The sequence below is a fragment of the Cebus imitator genome, unplaced genomic scaffold, assembly GCF_001604975.1.
Source record: "Cebus imitator isolate Cc_AM_T3 unplaced genomic scaffold, Cebus_imitator-1.0 Scaffold35, whole genome shotgun sequence".
NCBI lineage: Eukaryota > Metazoa > Chordata > Mammalia > Primates > Cebidae > Cebus > Cebus imitator.
The window spans coordinates 5,142,871-5,164,790 of NW_016107350.1; positions in this window are offsets into that span (position 1 = coordinate 5,142,871).

A 21,920-nucleotide genomic window follows, 5' to 3' on the forward strand; every position below is an offset into this window, starting at 1 on the left:
AAGAAATTCAGTAATTTAAACGATGGAATGAAACTTTAGTTGTTACCATCCTGGTAACTACTTACACCAAACAAAAAGCTACAACAAACTACAAAGAAAACTTTGTCAAAAAAAAACAAAAAAACAAAACTCAGTTTGTATAAACAAATAAATAGATAATTCAAAATTTCTAGTGAATTTTTAAAATAATATTTGTCTTGATATGCACAGCCAGTTTGTGTTATAGGTGGAATATTATTAACTTACAAAGTTCATCTAACTAATAAAAAATAGTTGAGAACTAAAGCCAAGCTTTCTGTATTCTCATTGGGGTACCATTCCGTTAGGCATCTTCCTTGGAAATAATACTAAAATATATGTTTGTCAAAGTTCACCATGAGTCTAATTACTGACCACAAATATGGATCCATACTAATATTAAGACTTCAATAGAATTTATCTCCAAAGGGCTTTTTCAAATCTCCAACTACTATTTTATTGATATTGTTAGGATGGTAACAGAAAGGGAATACATATTCCCATTCCTTACTTTAAATTTGTAAACTGATACACTTTAAAACACTGAATAAGCAACTCAGCCTCCTCAGAACTCAGTTTTCCCATTTTTCTAACAAGTCCATGATTCTCACAAAACGAAATCTTTAATAATCCACTTAGCTGGAGGGACAGGATATTATGAGTGGGCTGATGGCAAAAGAAGTATGAATTAGAAGATTCTGATTTTACATGATATGCGTAAGGTCAGAAAATCACAGAAAACTTGGTAAAACGGAAGTTACTCTTACCTTGTTTGTACAAAATATTAGAGACCTCCTGAGAGACTCACAAATTTGTGCTTCTCCTTTGTAAATTTGCTTTCATTTTTTTTCACTATGGGAGTTAAAAGTTACACTGCTGAATAATTAAAATTAGCATACACTTACATGACATTTCAAAACAAAATACAAAATGAATTGAGAAACAAATAAGCCATGAGTAAAAAAGATTATGTTTTCTAATCATTTCGTTTGATGCTTTTTTGGGTCATGTATTGTTCTTTTTACAAAAGAACATTACATTAAGAATGTAAATCACTGTAGATATGAAAATATGGAGAAAACTACTTTTAAATAAATTATTTAATTTCTTCAAATATTTATTCTTAATTTTTATATACTATAGATAGTAAGACAACTCGTCTTTAAAAATTTCTAATCCTAAAAAACTTTATCTTTATAATAAGTATTTTAAAATATATATGTATTTTCTTTAACTGGTCTTGAACCATTATAAAAATATATTATTGTCATATTTATATTAATTGTGATTAAATTATAATTTCTGTAACAAATTATATTTAACATTTTAAAATCTTCTACATGTAATATAATTTACATACATCTTATAAGCAAACACATTATCTAGAGCACCTGTGATAATTTTAATGATGCATATCTGAGAATGAATTTTACACTAAAGATTTTATCATTTTCTAAAATAATTTACAGGCTAAAAGACCATATGGCATTTCCTGGATTGCCTGTTAAAACTCATTACATGTAAGAGACATATGATAGAAAACTCTATTATGTTTGGTCTCACAAGGAACAGAATAAGAAAAGAAGATGAACACAAACTCAAAAACCACTTTGATATTGAAGGGTGACAGCATATGACACTGCAAAATACACCCCTTTGTCATAAGGATTATTTCGAGCCAAATGCAGTTTTAAAAGTTAACAACCAGCAGGTGCAAGAAGAATGTTCTGACACCTTCATCCTACCATGCACAGTTTTTTTTTTTTTCCTTATGAAAGTAGAAGCTAAATCCCCCATATGGAAGATGCTCCTAGCATGCCAGGAGGAATTTAACATTCTAATCATCACGAATGGGTAGTTGAAATTGAGAACATTTTATACAAACAGACCTTGTTAAAATAATTTTTATCTTCTCTTTTCCTTCCACTCATAATTCAGTTACTTTTCCACAATTGTCTCTCCTTGTTCAACATACTATAAAAGCATTTATATTTTGCCACTTTTTAAGGTCTTCATTTTTTTTTATGAGGGCTCCCATGTCATGCAAAACTTATGCTTAATAAATTTCTATGCTTTTTTCCTGTTAATCTGTCTTAGGTCAGCTTAATTTTCTGGTCCACCCAAGAAAATTCCAAAAGATAGCGGTAAATTTTGCCTGGAGTATTCACATGAGTGTCAATTAATACTGAAAACAATGAAAATGCCCTACTAAATAATTAGCTTCAAATAAAAGAATCAAAATATAATAATAGAAGGTGTAAGTTTTACTTCAATTGATGACTTTATTTTTATACTATTAGCATTACTAATAGAATTGAATATTATAATAGTACTTTTTAACTCAAAAAATATATGTGTATTCATATATATGTATTACATATATGTATATATGTGTATGTGTTTGTGTGTATCTATACATATTCTGACACTTAATTTAGTGTCAAGATTTTACAAGAAACAAAAATTATGGCAAAATTTAGGACTGATTTAGAGCAGAAAGATCATTTGGCAAGGTAACAATTTATCTGAAGTTTTGAAAGTTGATTAATATGAAATACCTTCAGAACAGAGGCTGTATTCTGAAAAAGATGACTAATTACTTTCTTTTCTCTGTTACTTGAATCCATTAAATTACCATTATAATGCAAAACAAAAAGGCAGAAAATAAAGATAGTTTAAAATAGTAGCTTCAGGAAATGTATAGCTACCAGGAGTGTGCTATAAATTTTATCGATTAGAAAATAAAGCCCTAAATCTAAATTGATACATTTATGCAAGACTGAACCGCAATTGTCAGAGTCAAATCTAAAATCCTTTTCTTGACATCAGTGTTTTTTAACTATATATGGTTACTTTCTACAGAAGTTATTTAATAGAAATATTTCTATAATATAATAATATATGATATAATAATTTCTATGTTATAATAAGGATTCCTTTACCCCAAAGACAATGGGTCTTACAGCAGTGTCTATAAATCCTGAGAATAGATTACCTACATAAACCTTATTTGGAGGTGGGAATATCATGTCTTCGAGTTTCTGGGTCCCACCAATAGTGGTTCAATTCAGAAAATCGAACAGTTAGCACTAATCTTAATTCTTGACACGTTTCTCAGGTGCTACCTCTTAGAAATGATGGGAATCATTATTCTGGAAGACCACTCAGTAGAGTTCAAAACTAACCATAATAAGGGATTTTTTTAAATATAAAATTTGGCTCAGGTTTTTACAAAAACAAATCCTAATACAAAGATTTAAGTGCAAATAAATTATTGAGATTCCAGAGCACGTTACTCTGGTATGGGAGAGTTAGGGAAATCAGTAAGGGAAGGGAAAGAAGACAAAATAGAGTATACAATAGCCCTCATAGTCAACTGGAGCAAAGACATTGGATGACTGATCAACTAACTCCTTGTCCATCCTTGATTAAAGGCTGCTCCCAGGCCATTAACTAACACCCTGTCTCTTCTCACTGTCTGTAACACAAACACACATCTCTGGCTTACCCTATACTGAAAGGGTTTTCATTGTCACATAGAAAATGGTCATAGGTGTCTGAAGTAAAAATTTTCGTCATGTGCAAGGGTGTGCTAAAGTTACAAGAGTGGGCATTGACAGTGTTTGCAATGAAGAACGCACGGAATTGATGAATCACGTAAAAGAATCATTGTGATTTACGTGTGTGTGTTTGTGTGTTTGCACTGAAATGCAATTATACATAATCAATAATACAGTATGTCTTTGATATTGTGTTGAGAAATTTAGCAAAATACAAATACAGAATACTCAGTTAAATTTAAATTTAAAATAAACAATACATTTTTAGTATAAATATGGCCCAAGTATGGAACGGGGAGTATTTCTTTTAATGAATGTTGTTTATTATCTTAAATTTTAATTTACTTGTACATCCTCTATTTTATCTGCTGACACTATTTTGTAATACCTTTAGTAAGAAACTGACTTTGCAGGATTATAAGAGCTTATTGTTACCACCAGAAAATTCTGAAAGTTCTCTGGCCCATATTCGATTTTTGTCAGATAGTTTAAGTGAAGATTATGCCAAAATTTCTCATACATTTTAAAGATTAAAAGGAAGTTTTTTTTCCAGTAATGACAACATGTATAATAAATATAAATTCAAAAATGTACTTATAAAGCTTAAAATGTCAGAACTATGTGAATCACAGTTAATTCTTTGTTTTCTGGCATTGTTCAGATAGATTTTTGCCAACTTTTAGGTAGCTGATTCATTTCTTCTTCTTCTTTTTTTTTTGGATTCAGAGTAAAGAATAGCCTCTGAAGTTAAATTTCAAGTTCACAAATTTTCAAATTTACATCTGCCTACTATGAAAACACATGCCCATTCAGCTAACAGAAATAAACATTTTTTAAGTCAATATACAAAAGTGTGTCGTAATTCTATAAATTACTGTTTCATATGAGGTTTCAAGTATATATGAATTTGTTTCACAAAGCAAATTTTATCAGCATCTTACAAGTAAAGTAGAGCAGACGTCTGATATGGAACACAGGAGATAAGAATCTGCCACTAAAGTGATAGAAGCCAACACTTGCACCAAGACTGCTACGTGCAATAGTAAAGAAAAATCAAGGGGAAAGATTAAACCCTTTATCATGGTGGACAACCTTGCTTGGACCACTATTTCTGCCTTGTGTGTTTACTGTATTTTTTCAGCCAATTTTCCCCTATGTATAAGAACACCTTAAATTCTACTAGTTTCCGCAGAACACCCAGCTCCATCTTGCCTCACCGACTTAACTAAGTAGATAAGCTCAATTTCTTACTGACATGGAAAATAGAACTTCAGATGGAATTTTTGTTTGTTTTTAGACTGAGTCTCGCCCGGTGGCCCAGACTGGAATGCAATGGCCGGATCTCCACTCTCTGTAACCTCTGCCTCATGGGTTCAAGCAATTCTCCTGCCTCAGCCTCCCAAGTAGCTGGGATTACAGGCATGCACCACAACGCCTGGCTAATTTTTTGTATCTTTATTAGAGACAGGGTTTCACCATGTTGGCCAGGCTGGCCTCAAACTCCTGTTCTCATGATCCACCTGCCTCAGCCTCCCAAAGTGCTGGGATTACAGGCGTGAGCCACCGCACCCGGTCTTCAGGTGGAGTTTAACTCAAGCTTCCTTTCACCAATCTATAAGCCAACTTGTTTTCAGGTGTGTTCTTCTTCCCCAGTACCTCCACTTGCATTCTAAACTTAGGCATGCCCTTCCCTATAAAGAACTTACCCAAAAATCGTCCTCTCCTCTGTCTTCCCCATAGAGACATTGAAGAGATGTGTATTGAAGAGCTATGTATTGAAAAGAGCTGTGTATTGGATTAAACGTGCGTATTGACAAACTAAGGTTACTACATCTTTATAATATATATTTAAAATAAATACCTCTCCTTTGAGTCCTTATTTCCATCCAAGGACCTTAATTCTCTCCTTTTCATGGTCCATATTTTCTTGAATTGTCCGTATTCATATGAATGTTCTAATTTACCTCACATTTTGATTCCCTCCCCCCCACTTTTTTTTCTTTTTTGAGACAAAGTCTTGCTTTGTTACCCAGTTTGGAGTAAATGCAGTGGTACCATCTCTGCTCACTGCAACCTGCACCTCCCTAGTTCAAGCAATTTCCTGCCCCAGCATCCCAAGTAGATGGGATTACAGGTGCATGCCACCATGCCCTGCTATTTTTTTTTTTTTTTTTTTTTTGATTTTTAGTAGAGATGGGGTTTCACCATGTTGGCCAGGCTTGTCTTGAGCTTCTGTCCTCAGACAATCCGCCTGCCTTGGCCTTCCAAAATGTTGGGATTACAGGTGTGAGTCACTGCACCCAGCCTTTGATTCCCTTTTAACCTGACTTCCTTACTCACTATGCCACAGGTTCTATTTGGTTTCATTTACTTTCACCAATTCACTGATGACCTTTAACTGATTAAATTCAATTAAAACCTCTCAGTCTTTATTTATCAGTAATTATTCTGTTGATGGCAACTTGTTACATTTGTTTGATTGTTGGTTAGTTGTAGCTGTCAATCCTTTATTTCCATGATCATACAAACCCGAATCTTATTTTCTGAGCCCTTGTTTTGAGTCTCATATGTCATGATTTCATGTTTTTACACATCATTAGATGTTGCAGTTACACAGACGATATTATAGATTCTAATTCTACATTTCCTTCCTAGATAATTGTATTTTATACCAATTCAAACCAATTACTTAGAGTAACCAAAATTAAACCAATTTAAACCAATATAAAAAACAAATTGTATTTTATATCAATTATACGGTTTGAATTGGTATAAAATACAAAAAAAAATTTTATTTTATACCAATTCAATCCAATATTAACTTAGACTAGCCAAAGCTGTATCTCCATCAAATATTGTCTTCTGAGCTCCAAGCTTCCATATCTGCAGGTACACTTTACAACATTCTTTTGATATCTTGCAGGCAGTTCAATCTCAACATATTCATGCATGCATCCATCCACTCATTAAAAAGTATTTATTGAGTATCTAGTATGTGTATAGGGAACATAATAGCCAGTGAATAAATCAGAAAGAAGACAATATAAAATGAAATTTTGCCTTCTATGTAGTTTAGGTACTATTTCAAAGGATAAAACGGACTAAATATCTGTAATGTCCTTATTAATAATCTATCATTGGCTCAATATTAACTGAGGAAAGGATTAAGAGGTTTAAGAAAGCTTGTAATTTTTGATGGAGTAGCCATGAAAGGCAATCCTCCCTGTAAAAAGTATGAAGAAAGTGAAACAAATAGCCTTAGGGTCACCTTGGGAAAAACCTGTTCAGTCAAAAGATGCAAGTACAGAGGCCCAGAGGCAGACAAGTGATTATTGAGGGATAAGGAGATAGAAGAAAATGATAACATCAAGGAAGTAATGGGAGCCCTGATTAGAAAGACCTTATGCATCATTTTAAGTGGTTTGATTTTTACTGTGAGTAAGATTGAAAGTTATTGAGCAGAGGAATTACAATGACTGCCTTACATTTTAACAAGATATATTTCTAGTTGCCCTTTGTGACTGAAGGCATCTACAGAGGGAGGCAGAACAGTTAGAATGCCACTGCAATAAATTAAGCAACAGATGAAGTGCTTTAAACAATTTGTGAACAGTGGAGATACTGATATGTTTTAGGATGCTAATATTGATGAAGGTTGAAATGGTGGTTCTGCCTTACGGTATGAGAAAAACTAGAGTCAAGGATGACTGCAAGATTATTTATGTAATTATGTATAACTGAACAATTAGAAAACTTTGATTCTTACCTAAGTAAAACTGGAAACTGACATGAAATACTCACGAAAGCCTCATCCTTGTCTACTATTTCTCTGCATATGTGACACTGATCCAATGCTTAATCCAGAAAATTAAAAATCATGGATATATCTCTCCTTCTGAGAGGAATATATATACACATACACACACACACACACACACACACATACACACACACATTACACAAACACACATATATATCTAATAAGCAAACATATATATGTATATATATAACATTTTTTAAATTCAAAATATAAAGACCACATATTGACACCCTTAAACCACTCCCTTATTATCCTCTGTAGTTCAGTCTACTGCAAAAGTAATCAGATTCCTCATACTCACTTTTGTCTCCTTGAAATTCATTTTTTAAACTAGAGAAAAAAAAGATTTAAAAGTTTAAAAAACTTAAGACATTTAGCTTAAAATTATTTGATTGTCTTTTCCATTTCCCTTAAATTTCAAAGCCTTAAACTTATTATCAAAATCCTGAATAGTCTCTTTGTCATCTGCCTCTCCAGATTTGCATGGAACCAAACTATCTTTAACCCATATAGCATAACTGCTATGGTCTTTTCAATGGACTCTCAATGTTCCTCAATGTACTTCATTCTCTTTTTCATGATATGATCTTTAGATATGCAATTTTCTCATATAGTTAATAGGTGAGCTAGTTTCTACATCTACAATGTAGGGTTCATTTGTTAAGTTAATGAAGGCATAGATTTTATATTGATATTAATTTGTCTCTTCCATCAATCAAGTATAAATACTTTCATTTGGTTATAATGTGTTGAAATATGTATACATATATATAAATTTAATGTAAATATGTATTACTGATGATGCATTTATATATTTAATGTTTAATTTTCTAAATTTATATGGGTTTTGTTTTGTTTTCTTTTTTCTTTTTTGAGACAGAGTCTTGCTCTGTTACCCAGGCTGGAGTGCAGTGGTAAAACCTTGGCTTACTGCAACCTCTGACTCCTGGGCTCAAGCGATTCTCCTGTCTCAGCCTCCTGAGTAGCTGGGACTACAGGCATGTGCCACCACACCCAGCTAATTTTTTTTTTTTTTTTAGTAGAGGATGGGTTTCACCATATTGGCCAGGCTGGCCTTGAGCTGCTGACCTTGTGACCTGCCCACCTCAGCTTCCGAAAGTGCTGGGATTACAGGCTTGAGCCACCATGCCCAGCCTATATGGGTTTTGATTGCAATGTGGAGACATTTCTCAAGTTAAACATAGCAAAGCTTTAGAAGACTAATTTTTTATTATGTTTTCCATTGTAAATAAATTAAGAAAACATTGGATTAAATAGGTTTTAAAGACATATACCTTCAGGACAAAAAGTATCATTGTTATAATGTCATAAAATTCATTGTGAATCTCCAAGAAGTAAATAAAATATAAAAAATTTTTCAATTTTTTTCAATTTCATAATCACTTATATGACTATGAATTTTCTAATGCTAAGATCATGCTAGACATTAACTAATAGTGAATCTAGAATGGCCAATATGTGAACATCAAAAACAACTTATTATTTAATTCATATTGATTGATAAAGCAAATTAATAACCAGAATATGTCCAGTCAAAATGTTCATTCAATGACTGATAAACTCATCTTGATATGGTCTGAATGTAAAAGAGAAATAATTGGAACAAAGAGCCATAGTGGCTAGGAAATAAGGCTACAGCAACAATGAAGTCTCATTTTCATTTTCAACACTAATGCCTCTAAGTAGCTCCCCTCTCATCTATAGGAGATAAATTCTAATATCCCCACTGAATGCCTGAGATGATAGATAGTACTGAACCCTATATATATTAATATTTTTCCTATACATACATACCTATGATAGTGTTTAACTTATAAATTAGGCACAGGAAGAGATTAACAGTAATAACTAATGAAATCATTATAACAATATGTCAGCATCTATACTCATGTGCCTTTGGACCCTTATTGAGCAAACTGGAAGTTGCTTGAACACAAGCACTGCATTACCACAACAGTTAACCTGATAAGTGGGGCAGCTACTAAGTGACTAACTGGTAAGTAGTTAGATAATGTGGATACACTGGACCAAGGGATGCTTCATGTCCTGGGTATGACAGAACGGGATCACACAAGATTCCATCCCACTACTCAGAATGACATGCAATTTAAAACTTATGAATCGTTACTTTCTGGAAATTTCAATGGAATATTTTCAGAAAGCCTTGACTATAGGTAACTGTGAAACCATGGAAAGTGAAATTGCAGATAAGTGGGGATAATGGAAGATGAAATTTCTTAGTAATCCATGGTTTTAATGCATGATAATTTTATCAGATTGTTAAGAAGTTATTTTCCTTTGCAAAAATTTAAACCAAAAAAGACTGGAGGACTATTTCATGTTTTGTGGATATCAGTAAAGGGAAAGGTAATTTCAAAAGACATATATTCTTTGATTACAAGCTGAATTCGAAATAAGAAAATGGCCTGGGAATATCAATCCATTAAATTGTATATGTCAGCTTATTTTCTCACAATGTATTTTAAAATACTTTTGCCATTCTACAGGATATTTTTTATACCAGGCAGTAGAGGAAACTTAAGTATGCATCTGGTTGTTGCATAATGTGTTCTATATACATATTTTATAAATCAATAAAAATAAATACCCCAAGACTATAAAAAAGAAAAGCATTATAAATTTACCACACCATACTCAGCATCTCATAAGACATCTGAAAAATTCAACTGATATCTTGATAGGTCTTTTAAAATACTTTGTGCATCACCTTTGAATTTTACTTTGAAGTGAATTGATCCTAAGGGAGCGAAGAGTTGGACTTGAATGTGAGCCAACAGACACACTATAAATATCCATAAGCAAGGTTGCCTTTGAATTTTTTTAAGAAATATAAATCACAGGAATCCAGAACTTCTGAAATGTTTTCCTTGCTCCTAGTTTATCTTATTCCCACCTTGTATTGTATATAGGGTTAACGTTCCTTTATACATTCTTATAAGCATTTAACTTACACCTATAGCCTAATAATTTAGCCTTCTTTTATTATTGAGAGCAGGTCAATCAGAACAAGTGTATAGTATTTTGGGTTTCTAGGCCTTTCATGAGATTATTCTAGAAGTCAGCTTTCTTTGTGTGGCTTGAAATGTCAATTAGGATCAGTCCTGAGTCTCCTGCTGACTGTTCTCTATTTCTGTCTGCGGGAATTTTCCTTGGAGAACATCCATTTTCAGAAGTTCGTGTCTCACTGCTTCATCTGAGCCTCGGTTTGCTTGCCTTTGCAAAATGTGTAAGATGCATATGGTTTTTTAAAACTGAGTTTTTCTTAAAAGGCTGTTATTTTGTAACATCTATATTAAAGAGTTTTTTAAATGCTTAAAACATGATTCCAGAATGTTGATTATTGCTTATTTCACTCTTCCTTGACTCAACAATTTTATGATTATCCTTGGTCCCCAAAGTTGTTTTGGTGACAAGTCCAAAACCATAAGCCATCCATAAATTTTGTGATGCATTACTTCTGTGTCTTAAGTGCTCCAAATATTGGGCATGTAGGTTTCTGTTATTTGTTTTGCAAGAATAGGACTATGAGAATGAATGTTGACTTCAAATGCAAAAAAAATTCATATATAGAAAACAAAGATAGTAGGAGATTCAAAGATACAACTTAAAGAGAAGAAGGTTAAGCCTTAATATATGGAAATTTTTGAAGCATTCATATTCTACCATGACACAGGTTGTGTCTCATGGTATTTAAGCAGATGACAGATAATTATCTGGCAGAGGTATTTCAGAATGAACTCTGGCACTGAGAGAAAAGATGCTACAATTAATTTTTGAGGACATTATCACTCTAATATTTAGTAATTATTTCAATATTCTACTGTAGAAAATTAATAGGGAAAATCCTATCCCTGGGCATTCAGTATCCTAAAACACAAAAACAAAAACTTGTCACCAAAAACAAAAAGTAAAACTGCATATTAAATATAAAACTGTTTTTAAGGTTTTTTTTCGACAAGAGTAAAAGCAACAACTAAGATTGAAAAAGAGGGATGGTAATTAGGCTTGCAAGCTGAAATATACATTTGAGCTGCTCTAGAGGATTTTGTTTATTTCAGTACATTAGAAGGTAGCATATTTAAAGTTTACCCTAGAGAATGAGAGAAGGCATAGACGTTAACAAAGTTAGTATTTTGATGGGAAACAGCATCATAGGCAGACATACAACCAAAAGAGCCAAAATGACAGTCTTAATAAGAACAGAAAATAAAGAAGAAATAAAGGAGACAATAAGGGAAGAAATTTTTGTACACCTGAGCAATGTATAACAAAAAGGTACCCTGGGAAATTTATAATCATAGAAGTACCCTTTAATATATCTAATTTCTGCATTTTCAATATCTGCTATCCCTAAACTTGGAAAAACATGATTAACCGAAATTAGCCCTGGGTATCTGGCAACCTCAGAATCCATAATAAAAAATGCAATATTCTCTGAAGAATATACTGTCAACCCAAGTTTTACAGGTTCTACTAAGCTTAACTGAAAATGAGCTCACAAAATGAAATTATAAAACAAAGGAGAGATTTTTGTTCTTCATCAAAATGGCATCATATTCCGGACATTCTCTGGTACATTATAGTTAATTTAGATATCAGTCACACAAGAGAAATTAAAAAGAGTGTTTGGAAATTATTCAACATAATGATAATTTATAAGTGGAAGAATATTAAAATTAGAAATATGTTAGAATTAGAAAACACTAAGAGTAATAAAAATGCAATGCCTGTGTAATGTTTGGATATGATCACTTGAAAAAGCTTTACATGTTTAAATTAGAAAATAATACTAAAAATTAGTGTAATTGTTGTTACTGAAGCAGTTAGACAAATAAATTAAGTGGACTTTAAACAAGGCAATGAACGAGCAGAAATTAGGAAAATATGAAACAAAAATATATTTTAAAAAGCCAGTAGTCAAAGCCTAGTTCTTATAAAAGACTAATAATATACACAGATTTCTTTTATGGCAGGTAAATTGAATTATTTTTTTAAAATATTTGTGAGTTTTTTTCATACTAAGCCCATTCCAACCTAATTATATAAAAATAAGTAAATTTTTCCTTTTTTTTTTTTTGAGATGGAGCCTTGCTCTGTCGCCAGCCTGGAGTGCAGTGATCTCAGCTCACTGCTACCTCTGCCTCCTGGGTTCAAGTGATTCTCCTGACTCAGCCTCCTGAGTAGCTGGGACTACAGGTGCCTCCCACAATGCCCAGCTAATTTTTGTATTTTTAGTACAGACTGGGTTTCCCCATCGTGGCCAGGATAATCTCAATCTCTTGACCTTGTGATCTGCCCACTTTCACTTCCCAAAGTGTTGGGATTACAGCTGTGAGCCACCACACCCAGCCTTCATTTTTACTATTGTAAGATTGGTATTTTTTTTTTTTACCACATTATTAACTATCTGATACAGAGATGAGCAATTGTATATGTGAATTTGCTACAACAAACGTGTGTAAGACATTTGTCTCAGGGATAGAAAGTAAAAGTTGGAAAGATGCTTACTTATATTTTGGAGCAATAAAATATTTGACAAAATATTGCTTGCCATTATATGGAAAGAATAATAGTATGCCAAATGAATCCTGTCTTTAGGACACTCATTCAGAACACTGAATATTAGTAGTGTGTCTTGGTTACTGTTTCCTGTTGTTGGTTCAAAAGATGAGCCAAGAAAAAAAAGAGACAATTTAAAAAAAGAACGGAAAGAAACCAAGAGTCACCTGAAATGTCCACAATTATAACCATTGTGAGATGGCCAGGTGGGAAGGGATCCCTGGCAAAACTCCAACAGGCCTGCGCAGTGGGATGAGTGAGCACTGGGGAGGAGTGGGCACTGGGGTGGAGCCACAGAAGCTCTTACAGGAGGAGACTGGCCTCTCCTCTTCCTGGGTGAAATCCAGGGTTCAGTCTGTGAGGCCGGAAGCCCGCTAGCAGGACCGCGGCCTTGCAGAGGGTCCCTATTTTCCTTTTCTCCCAATAAAACCTGTCCTCCTCATCCTTCAAATTTTCTGTGAGCCTAAATTTTATGGCTTTGTGACAAGGTCTCCATTTTTAGCTGAACTAAGGGGAAACAGTCCTACAACAATTTATCATTTCCAACTGGAGAAAGACTAAATCTAGGAGACTGACATGTACATGTATTTGTGTGTGTTTGTGTTTATAAGGGCAAATAACATGGAGTAAAATAATTTTTAACAAATAAACAATAGACTAAGCCCTTTTTTACTTAGATTGTTAAGTGAAAGGATTATAAGCACAGTATGGTGTAGATTGAGTTTTAACTCTAATGTAATATTTCTTTAGATGTGTATAGGTAGTTATGTTGGTTTTAATATTAATTACATGTTTCTGTATGCATAATATATCTTAAGTACTTGACAGAGGAAACAATTTTGAAAAACTTTCTAGAACAGAGAATAATAAAAGTGAGCAAGATAATTCATTGTTATTAAAATGGTAACAAACATATTCCTTAAGGGATCACAATGGAATTTCTAAAATTTCTTTGAAAATTCAGAAAGGTATCGAACAAACTTTTGTAGGCTGGATTAAAGTAAATTATATGTGAAGTCTTAGAAAATAAAAATCACTAAAGAAATAGATGTCAAAAGACTAAAATAATTTTTTTAAGAAAATCTTAGAGGAAAACAGATAAAAATAGAATAAATTAATTGTGGTCTTTTGGAAATTCAGTGATTTAAAGTGAGGCAATATGTTAAAATGAAAATATCATTAGTTAAGGAAGTGGGACTTGCAGTAGCACCCTAATTATGTTGTTTATTCACTTCATAATCTGGTATTATTAATTTGGTATATTTATACTTATAAAATGATCCCTATTATTATTTATACAATTAATTTTTATGGAAAACCTACTCCATGACAAATGCTCTACTAAATACTGTGATTACAGTTGTTAGTAAAGAGTCAATATTTAAAGAGAATATAACCTTCTTTCCCACCCACACACATGAACACAAGTTAACAAATAAGTAATTGCTGTTTGAATACATGTTATGAAATGACTTATTAAGGTACAGTGTTTCGTAGTAACCAGTAGAACTTAACTAATGAAAAATATTGTTTACAAAAGATACTTCTGAGAAAGTTGCTTTTGAATAAAAATCTTGAAACGCAAAGTAGTAAGTCATCAGGTTTGTGTGATGGTATGAAGAGGGCTTCTAGAGCAGATCAAGCTGGGGAATGACTGAAAAATTCCATCATTATTTAAGAGTTTGGATCATATTGTAGTTCCACTCTTAATTTTTTTTGAGGAACCTCCATCATGTTTTCCATGGCTGCACCACTCTAAGCTCCCACTAACTGTGTGTTAGGGTTCCAATTTGTATAAACAAAATATAGCACATAAGTACAATGGAATATTATTAGGCCTTAGAAAAGGAGTTCCTGCCATTTGCAACAACGTGAATGAATCTACAGGCCATCAGGCTAAGTGAAATAGGCCAGCTGCAGAAAGACAAACGCATAATTCTACTTACATGAGGTATCTAAAATTGACAGACTCATAGAAGCAGATAATAAAATGTTGGGTACCAGAGGACTCGAGGAAGCAGGCCATAGGGAATAGTTTTTTAATTGTTGCAAAGTTTCTGTTATGCAAAATGAGTAAGTTCTAGAGATCTGCTGTACAATTTTGTATCTACAGTTAACAACATGGCGTTGAAAACTGTAAAATATGTTAGGAGGATAGATCTCATATTACGTGTTCTTATCAACAGCGACAACAACAACAAAATACCACCAAAGAAAAAAACACAAGGAAATTTTTAGGGGTGATGGGTGTAATCAGTACTGTGGTTGTGGTGATAGTATTATAAGTGTGTGCATATGTACAAACTCATTAAAATGTACACATTAAATGGGTGCAATTTTTGTATACCTCAATAAAGCTAAAAAGAAAGAAAACTACAGTTTTCATTTTCAAATTGGAAGGAGGCCCACAGACCCAGAGCACAGTGGTGAATTGAGTGCCTGAAGGGAGATTACAGAAGCAGAAGGGCTCAGGGAATCAGGACCTCATGATCTAGTTCAGAAACGTGGGCATTACTCTTCATAAAAGGAAAGTATCGTCTACACTAGGGATGAAAGTGACATGTTTGATTTTCTGGCTTATAAGCCTCTGCTGTACATGAAGATGAGAAATACAAGCTTATATAATAGGGTAGGGACACTATGAATTTGAACAGTGGATAATTTAAGCTATATTTTTGAGTGATAAATAACATACTCAATGATAAAATATCGGTGACAATGAAGAAAGTCCAGAATCAAAACATTAGAAAATGTTATGTCTCTAAAAGCAGTGTATAGTAGTGTCGTTTACAGAGAAAGATGACTGGGAATATCAAGTTTGTTGGGAGGTAGTCTGTGTTTTTGTTTATGTTTTGCTTTTGAAAAGCATTTAAATGTGAAATATTTTTATGACAGCAACATAGAAATTTTAAGTGATAAACTGAAAATTAGTCTCACAGGCAACTGAGTTATGAGATGGAAAACTGAAACGAAAACAAATATCACAACTTGCAAAATGTCTTCTGACTCACAAGACAGATAAACTATTCCAGACAGGACATGTTATGCATCACAAACTAAGTTCAAATGTGTTGATATCATTTTTCATTTGTTAGATCCGTCTCTTGCAAAATGAGACCTAGGACAAAATGATCTAAGTGTGACACTTAATGGACTCAAAAGATAAAATTGCTAACGATCTCAGCAACTCTCCAGTTTACAAATTCTGACCATTCTCTGCTTGAACCATCCTGTGACAAATTCCAGCAAATCCCATCCTTATCAGTTGCCTTTTTTGAAAGGTCCCATGGTTTCTTATGATGTTTGTTTTCTCTTGATGGAAAAAGTTAATGAACACAACACTCTCATTAAAGATGTGTGTAAGTCTTTGGCCAGTGAGCTTTATCAAAGCATGTAGTTTTGTTCAGAAGCCTGGAGCATAGAGGAGGGATTTTGCCTGGTGATGACTATAGCATTATCAGGCATCTGGTCTTTAATGAGGACGTCACCATGAAGAAGAGCATAAAGGATAAAGAATGTTGAGTCATCACAGATGAATGGGATATTATTTTAATCAGGAGAAAGAAGTCTAGTGTTGCATGCTGGCGGGAGGGTGGCAGATACCAAGGAAGGGAAAAAAACACCCAGAATATTTTGGCAATGCATATGCATGAGAACCAAACTGACGGTACAGCTAGCGAATGCAGTCGAGGTGGTATAGACATAGTACATAGATGATACTTTCCAAGATGCTTTGTTGAGAAATGGAAGAATAGCTTTATGGGGATGAAAAGTCATTTGAAATTTTAATGATTTAAGTGTATTTGTATGCTAAAGGGGATGGTTCAAGATGCAAAAGACTAAAAGAATTATAAAATGAGCTAAGTGGGTATAAAAGGTAAAAGAATGTAATCCAGGACACAAAACTAGGGCTATCTCTCTGTGAGAAGATGGACAATTCTTTAATTGTGAGAAAAGGAAAGGAGAACACAAGTGCAACTCCAGAGTGGTTTACAAGTAGAGCAATCAGACTGTAGAGGTTTACATGTAGAGCGATCAGACCGACCTTCCTTCCTTCCTTCCTTCCTTCCTTCTTTCTTTCCTTTCTTCCTTTTTCCTTACTTCTTTCCTTCCTTCCTTCATCTTCCTTGCTTCCTTCCTTCCTCTTCCTTCCTTCCTTCCTTCCTTCCTCTTCCTTCCTTCCTTCCTTCCTCTTCCTTCCTTCCTTCCTTCCTCCCTCCCTCCCTTCCTTCCTTCCTTCCTTCCTTCCTTCTTTCCTTCTTTCCTTCCTTCTTTCCTTCATTCCTTCCATCCTTCTTTCCTTCCTCCCTCCCTCCCTCCCTTCTTTCCTTCCTTCCTTCCTTCCTTCCTCCCACATCAATTTTACATGTGGGGATAAAAGCCAAAAGACATAGGAAGTGTGAAGAAAGATAGCTGTGTAATTGCTATCTACAAAAATATTTAAGCTTACTAGTGAAAGACAATATTATTTCTAGAGAGTGTAGAAAGAAACTTTCAATTTGAGATAATGATATTAAAATAAAATAAATATATTTAATGTTTTTTTCAGACTCTTTCAACCATTTGTAAACATTTACAGAGATAAAAGATAGGAAGTCAATTCAAGAAAAGAACATCTATAGTGATTCTAATAGATATAGGAAAAGTAAAAGACTTGAAACTTGAGGCAGATTTAACAAGACTTGATTACGTCTTTCTTCACAATACAGCCAGCCAATAAAGTTAGCCATGACATTAGATTTTCAGCTGAAGCAAGCTGCTTGGGTAGCTAGGCCATTTACCTTGATGGCAGATGGTGTAAATCCTTTCCCATTGTGTAGTGTATGTTCTGGCGGCATTGGATTTTAAAAGAGAAGTCTGGATTGCAAATAAAATGGTGAGTGATACCAGAGCAAAATATTGAAAAATAGCCTTGTGAAATAATGCGATGTCACAGAAAGAGGCTGTAGAAAGTAAAAACAGAGGATTTTAAATAGAATCCTGAAGGTTCCCAATGCTTCAGAGTAAGAAAGATGAAGAGAAACCTTCAAAAAGAGATTGAAAAAGTGGTCAAGAGACTGATAATTTAAAAATAGGCGAATTTTTTATTGCTAAATGCCATTACAAGTAAGTGTTTAAAGTCATGAAATTCAGCTCATGGAGTATAGTAATTAAAATATATTTAATACTTATGAAATATATGAATTACTGTGGCAGTTATTAATATTAATATTTTTTCTAAGGGCAATTTTACAGTCATGGAAACATATCAGACTGGCATGAATTGGGAAGTAGTGTGGCAGTGATTAAAATTGAACTAATCATTTACAGTAGGATGGATTAAGTTAATAAAAAAAAAAACTAAAGTGTTCTCAGTGCTGATGAATCAGCATAAAAAGTGACAATGGGAGTGACGAAAGAGAAAATTTCCTGAGAAGTGAATAGTCCCCCAGAAGCTTAAAGGAAATAAAATTCAGACCAAACAATTATAATTGAAAAGAAAACAAAGATATTCCTTTCATTTTGAGCAAAGGCAAGAAGGAAAATGCATGTAGACAGACATATGGATACATTCTGGTGGAAGGAGGATGAGATAATACTAACCGATTCTGAAATTCTCAGGACATTACAGGTCAAGTTAATATTCTGCAGGGAAAGAAAAGGTGTGTATTTGCAAATTTCAGGCAAATGGAGATTTTAAGATTATCTGTTTAGAAAATGAGACCATGTACAAAGTAAAGATGTATGAAAATGTAGTAGTATTTAGGTTAAATAAGCCATTGAGTTAAGTTACATCAATATGTGTGTGATCCTTTCATCTGTTTTTTTAAATTGTACTTTAAGTTCTGGGGTACATGTAAAGAACATGCAGGTTTGTTACATAGGTATACACATGCCATGGTGGTCGGCTGCATCCATCACCCCATCATCTACATTAACTATTTCTCCTAATACTAACCCTCCTCTAGCCCTCAACCCCCCAACAGTCCCTGGTGTGTGATGTTCCCCTCACTGTGTCCATGTGTTCTCATTGTTCAACTTCCACTTATGAGTGAGAACATGTGGTGTTTGGTTTTCTGTTCTTGTGTCAGTTTGCTGAGAATGATGGTTTCTAGCTCCATCCATGTCCCTGCAAAGGACATGAACTCAACTTTTTTATGGCAGAATAGTATTCCATGGTGTATATGTGTCACAATTTCTTTATCCAGTCTATCATTGATTGGCATTTGGGTTGGTTCCAAGTTTTTGCTATTATGAATAGTGCTGCAATAAACATACATGTGCATGTGTCTTTATAATAGAATGATTTATAATTATTTGGATACATACCCAATAATGGGATTGCTGGGTCAAATGATATTTCTAGTTCTAGATGCTTGCAGAATCACCGCACTGTCTTCCATAATGGTTGAACTAATTTACACTCCCACCAGCGTGTAAAAGCGTTCCTATTTCTCCACATCCTCTCTAGCATCTGTTGTCTCTTGACTTTTTAATAATCATCATTCTAACTGGCGTGAGATGGTACCTCAATGTGGTTTTAATTTGCATTTCTCTAATGACCAATGATGATGAGCTTTTTTTAATATGTTTATTGGCTGCATAAATATCTCCTTTTGAGAAGTGTCTGTTCATATTCTTTGCCCAACTTTTGATGGGGTTGTTTGTTTTTTTCCTGGCATTTTTTTTTTTCAGTTCTTTGTAGATTCTGAATATTAGCTCTTTGTCAAATGGGTAGACTGCAAAAATTTTCTCCCATTCATCTTAAGATACTTTCAAGATAGTTGTTGAAATGGTGGACCATGGCATCTATGGGGATGGCTGGAATGTAAAAAAGCAAAAGGGGTAGTATAGGGACTCAATTTCTCATTTAAAATAACTTCTGGCATTGGACTTATTACATATGTTTATACTAGTCAGGATAGGATAGACTCTATTCAATGATTACAAACTAACAAGAAAATGTCACAAGTGTCAGCAATTTAAGAAATTAAGGTTTATAGGGACCGGCGTGGGCTCATGCTTGTAATCCCAGCACTTTGGGAGACTGAGGTGAGCAGATCACTTGTGGTCAGGAGTTCAAGACCAGGTTGGGCAACATGGTGCAACCCTATCTCTGTGAAAAATACACAAATTAGCCAGGAATGGTGATGCACACCTTTATCCCAGCTACTTGGGAGGCTGAGGCAAGAGAGTTGCTTAAATCCAGGAGGCAGAGGTTGCAGTGAGCTGAGATTGCGCCACTGCACTCCAGCCTGGGTGATAGAATGAAACTGTGTCTCAAAAAGAAAAAAAAAGAGGACAGTAAGGTTTATTGCTTGCTCACGTAGTAGCCTGACGGGTGTTCAATGAGAAGAACTCCATATGATAATTTGATAATTTTTAAATGATATTTTAAAAAATACCAGTGGCTCTACTTCCCCAAGTTTCTACTCAAAAACCTCCACTAGATTTTCTGCTTTCAAATCAATAGGTTTAGAAAGAGTGAACCAAGTATTGTAACACCAACCCAGATGCAATTCTCCTGGACACCCAGGAGGAAGTAATAATGGAAAGAGGAGCATCCAGCCAGTTCCCAACTGCACAGAGTAAATTTAAGCCACATGCATCTCTTGTGCCTTGAAAAGAACATTTCTAAAGTCAGGGAGCATATTTATTTATCTTTAAGGTGATAAATATATCAAAAGTTAGTGAAGAAAAACATGACTTTTTAACCATAATAGAGGTGTAATAATAAAGGTCTAAACTGCCAAAGCAACTGAAAAGAAAAATGAAGTAAGAAATAAGACAACATACTCCATGTGTAATGCAGTCAAATTAAAGGAGAATTTTGGTAAAATGTGGCCTCAGATAATTCTTTATTAGGGAAAGTCCATCCACTAATTAAGATAAAGGCCAAAGTTTAAGAGGTTGATTTTCTTAAATAATAGTTTACACACAATAACAAAATTCCCATATTGGGTGGATATATATTTAGGATTGTTAGCTCTTCTTGTTGCATTGATCCCTTTACCATTAAGTAATGCCCTTCTTTGTCTCGTTTAATCTTTGTTGGTTTAAAGTCTCTTTTATCAGAGACTAGGTTGTAACCCCTGCTTTTTTTTTTTTCCTCTCCATTTGCTTGGTTAATTTTCCTTCATCCCTTTATTTTGAGTCTATATGTGTCTTTGCACATGAGATAGGTCTCCTGAATACAGCATACCGCTGGGTCTTGACTCTTTATCCAGTTTGCCAGTCTGTGTCTTTTGATTGGGGCATTTAGCCCATCTACTTTAATATTGTTATGTGTGAATTTGATCCTGTAATTTTGATGCTAACTGGTTGTTTTGCCCGTTAGTTGATGCAGTTTCTTCATTGTGTCAATGATCTTTACCATTTGGTATGCTTTTGCAGTGGTTGGTACCAGTTGTTCCTTTCTATGTTTAGTGCTTCCTTCAGGAGCTCTTGTAAGGCAGGCCTGGTGGTGATGAAATCTCTCAGCAGTTGCTTGTCTGTAAAGGATTCTATTCCTGCTTTACTTATGAAGCTGAGTTTGGCCGGATATGAAATTCTGGCTTGAAAATACTTTCTTTAAGGTTGTTGAATATTGGCCCCCACTCTCTTCTGGCTTGTAGGGTTTCTGCTCAAAGATCTTCTGTGAGTTTGATGGACTTCCCTTTGTGGGTAACTTGACCCTTCTCTCTGGCTGTCTTTAGCATTATTTCCTTCACTTCAACCCTGGTTAATCTGATGATTTTATGTCTTGGGGTTGCTCTTCTTGAGGAATATCTTTTTGGTGTTCTCTGTATTTCCTGAATTTGAATACTGGCCTGCCTTTCTAGGTTGAGGAAGTTCGCCTGGATAATATCCTGAAGACTGTTTTCCAACTTGGTTTCATTTTCCCACGCTGTCACATTAAGGTACAGCAATCAAATGTAGATTTGGTCTTTTCACATAATCCT